The following is a 4,523-nucleotide window of genomic DNA, read 5'->3' as shown; positions in this document are numbered from 1 at the left end:
GTGTGAATAGTTTTGCCATAGGCTTGGGTCCGAGGACCATGCAATACCTTGGTTCTGTCTACCACTTCTATTTTTCTGTACATAGGGGTTTGTCCTCGGACCGCTTTACTGGAGATGATTCCTCCTTGGGTCGGATTATGATCTTTACACGTGGCGTCGATTTCGCCTTCAGCTCGAGCCCCCATCTTTTTCATTTATGAAGCGCCCTTTGTCCGTTCGTGTTCCGCGCTTGACTCTTCGGTGCGCGGAACGCGTCTTCATTAATGTCCTCGTGAATTAACACGAGTCCAATGGTCTACGGCCTCCTTGGAAATTGGTAGCTTCATTATTAGCCCAGCTGATAATTCTCTTTTCGAATTCTGCATGAATTAATTCTCACCAACCCTCATCCCCTATATAAGGTGGGGGGATGGTTTCTCCACACTCCATGAACCTCCCAACACAAACAGAAAGAACATACCCTTTCAGCTCCCCAAGCCCCTTTAACAACCCCACCGGAATTGTGACTGGAGTTGGCAAATATGAGGCGGCTTTGGGCGGGTGTGAAGACATCCGTGCCAAGACCCGTTGTGGCCGCAGCCCCCACTGGGCTTCCGGCGCGGCAGAATCTAGGCGTAACCCCGATGGCGCCATAGAAGATGGCCCGGAGGGATGTCGTTGAAGTACCTAATGTCTCTCCTCAGAGCGCACCCCCGACGGAGGAGACGTGCGAACTCATGTCATGGCCGGTGCCCGAGTGTTGCCGTCTCCGACGGTCAACGCTCACGAGGAGTGGAGAGAATCAAGGGAACATCATGAGGGAGGGTGTCCCGGTGCGCCTACATCTGCTCCTCGCTTTGTTCAAGCTCCGCCGCTCCGAGGAAGGAGTTGTTGGTGGCCTTGAAACAAGCTGGCCCTCCCCCTTCCCTGCTTTTGGTGTCAAGTTCTCCCATTCCCTTGATGCCAATAAAAGCACGGGTTGACACTTCCCTCTAGCTAGTTTTTTAGGGCGGGTCCACCTGGGCCTCTGATTGTAGAACTAGCTGGTAGGATTACTTGTAAATTTGTTTGTGAAACACGCCTGCCTGAGCCTCTGATTGTAATTTGTACTGTTTCTATTTATGAAATAATATCAAGATCTCTCTTTTCTCTGTCAAATCTTCTATATATATATATATATTTTTTTTTTTTTTTGCTTCGCCAACCTACTGTAAAACGACCACTTAGAACAATCGCCTGGTGCGCCGGCCAGCACACTAATCCTTCCCACAGATGGCGCCAATTGTGGGGACTCAATTTGGATTGGACCCAGAGTATGAATGGGTTTTCAGCCCAACAAGCCTAAACAATAAATTTGTAGAGAGTGGATTGAAGGTTTTGGCGCTGGCCATCGTTCACCAAGCATGAACTCTCTTCTTTTATTAAAAAATACTTAGAACTTTTTTACAACTGGGGGGATGCTCCTCGGCCCGTGGCCGAGGAGCCCTTTTTCTTCTCCCTTCTCCCCCTCCATATTACTTTACTTGCTTTTCTTATATAGTCTTCATCTTCCTATCTCCTTCTTCCATCTGTTGATCATCCATTCGCCTTTCTTCTGGCCGTCCGTCCCATCAGAGGCCTTATCAGTACTCAAGTGGTTCACTCTGATCAACGTTGCCCTGCTAAGGGGTTATATCCCCATTAATGCGGCCAGAGAGGTTAGGTGAATGCATTAAGTGTGAATGTGACAGCTTGCTCTGGGCTTGTCCCTTCCCAAAATTATCCTTAGTATGCCGAGGACGAAGAGGTCCTCGGCGTGGGTCAAAAAAGAGGCTTTCCCCAACTTAGTTGTGGATGGTCAGTCTTCCTCGGCGTCGGCCTTGGGCCTACTACACGATGGGCTGAGGCTATCAGGCCCACGGGCCCCACTATATATATATATATATTTACTTTCTTTTCTTTATTAAAATTTTCATCTACTCCTATTATGAGCCCATTTGCTAGTGATAGAATATAGTGGGCATTAAGTTTTTCCAATCATGATAGTTGAAAAGGAAAGATAAAAGGAGAGTCCTCCCACTATTCAAAAATCTTCAACTTGTAGCCCTCTATTTTAATGTTGTCTATAATCCCAAGCTTACATTATCATTAAATATTATAGTTCTATCTCTTTTGAAGAATACAAAAGTACAATTATGATCTCTCTTCTTGAATACATTGCAACATACCCATATTAAGATGTTTAGCAAACAAAACACAAAATGTCATATCAACAATTGTTGTTCAATGATGATTAATTGGATCAATTAGGAAAATAATTTGTTGTTGATAACCTATTGAGATTGATTACTTTGCAAAAACTACAAATTCTTCCATCCAAAAGATTACCAAATAAACGAACATTAGCGAAATCTCATAATTAAGCTTCTATATGCATAATAATGCATATGCAAAAGCTAAAATATATCACTTATCTGATTAATTTCATTTGACTAGCCATTGTTTTTTTCTAAATAAGTACCACTATATAGAACTTTCAGTACAACTATTAAGGGTACTTTCTCCACAAAAACTACAAATTTGTCCACCTAAAAAGATTTTAAAATAAATAAAACTTAGCAAAGTCTCATAGTTTAACATCTAAACATATCACTAAAAAAAATCAAATTAAAACTTCAAAACAACTAATTAATAACCCAACTCAAATCAAACTGATGAGATAAAAAGAAAGAACATATAGTTAGTGTGGGGACTCAACTTGGATTGGACACAGAGTATGCATGGGTTTTCAGCCCAACAAGCCCAAACAATAAATTTTTAGAACATGGGTACAAGAACTAGTACTGTTCGACAGGAAAGGTTATATTCGCTGAGTAATAAGGGATATGTCAGGCTGGTTGTATGAGAAAAATTCTCCTCGGCTAGGTTTTAGTGAGCCTCTCTTATGCATGGAATATCTATTCTTCCTTTCTCCCTCCTTTTTCCTCCTCTTTTCAGAGTCCACTTAATGTCATCCGTTTCCATGTTATATACTACGTTCTTTTCTCCATTTTCATCGTACACGTGTAGCTCTTATTTTGGGAACTCCTTTCTTCCCATCCAGCACCTACCGGAACCTTTGCTCAGTGGCCATAAAACTGCTTAGTTACTGTTCAGGTATCACCTCCACATTAATGCGGCCAGAGGGTTAGCTAGAAAGCATTTAATGGGGAGGTGATAGCCTTGGAAGATATTTGCTACCTTCCCCGACTCCTCCTTAGGTTCATATTCAATTTCCAGTTCAGATACAACTTTGCGGAGTCTCCTGAATAAAATGAAAGTTACGTTCACCTCGGACTTTGGTGTCCTCGGACGTGCGTCATGCCACTATACACGATATCCATCCCTTTCTCCTATATTATCCCCTCAATAATTTTTTTTACACTATCCTTGGATAACTAAGCATCCTCGGATTGGGCCGTTGGGCCCTGAGCCCACTTCTGAGAATTCCTATATCTTTTTAAATAACAGGCCCCACAGTTAGGAATTGAAACACCTAAATGCATAAAAGCCAAAAAAAATTTGCCAAAAAAGAAACAAATGTGATGGAATAATTATATCAACAATAACAAAAAGAACCATGAGTGGAAAAAAAAAAAAGGTAGAAACAATAAATAAAAAATCACCAAAAAAGAAAAAAAAAATCAAAGAAAGAGAGAGAGTATGACCTTTATTTTGTTGTGAACAGAACTTGGAAAGAATAGGGGAAAGAGGTGGAGATGAAATAAAAAAAAAAATTATATGGAAAATAAAATAGAAGAGGAAGGATTGAAGTAGATGAAAGGTTTAACTAGGGGTGGCAAATCTGACACGACACGTGAACACGACACCACTAACCCGTTTATAAACGGGTCATGGGTTGAGACTAAAGGCGTTCTGGTCGACACAGCTAACTTTTTTAATAAACAGGTCATGTTCGTTTTTAACATGCGAACCCGTTTAACCTGTTTAGCTTATAAAGGTATTAATTTTTGTTTTTATTATTATTTTTATTATTGCTTAATTTATGGTTGTAATTGTATTTTAATTTTAGATATATGGGAATTGATAACAAGTTATTTAGACCTATTAGTCAAATAAGTTATTAAACGAGTCATTTGTATTGATTTTTACATGACTTGTTAATTAAATGGGTTAAATGTGTCCTGTCGGATTGACCTGTTTAATAAACAGGTCATGTTAGGATTGAGAATTCTTGACATGCTTACTAAACAAGTCAGATTCAGGACAACCCATATAGCCGAATATTCATGGCTTGACACGACACAAATACGACCCGCAAACACAAATTGCCACTCCTAGGTATAACAAAGTAAAATGGTAGAATTTAAGAATTAATTAAGGGAATAAAATATACAATTTAAGAAGACAACAATTAAAGAAGATGAAAGGTTGAACTAAGAAAGCAACATGTAGTTGACGAAGATGAAAAATTGAATAAAGTGAAATTTTCAAAAAATAAAAAATAATAAAGGATGTTGATGACATAGCACAACATGAACTTTGTAAATTTTTTGCAATGCTTT

This window comes from Quercus suber, unplaced genomic scaffold (assembly GCF_002906115.3).
Source record: "Quercus suber isolate HL8 unplaced genomic scaffold, Cork oak 2.0 scaffold_51, whole genome shotgun sequence".
In the NCBI taxonomy this organism is placed as follows: domain Eukaryota; kingdom Viridiplantae; phylum Streptophyta; class Magnoliopsida; order Fagales; family Fagaceae; genus Quercus; species Quercus suber.
Note: the sequence above shows the minus strand (reverse complement) of the source record.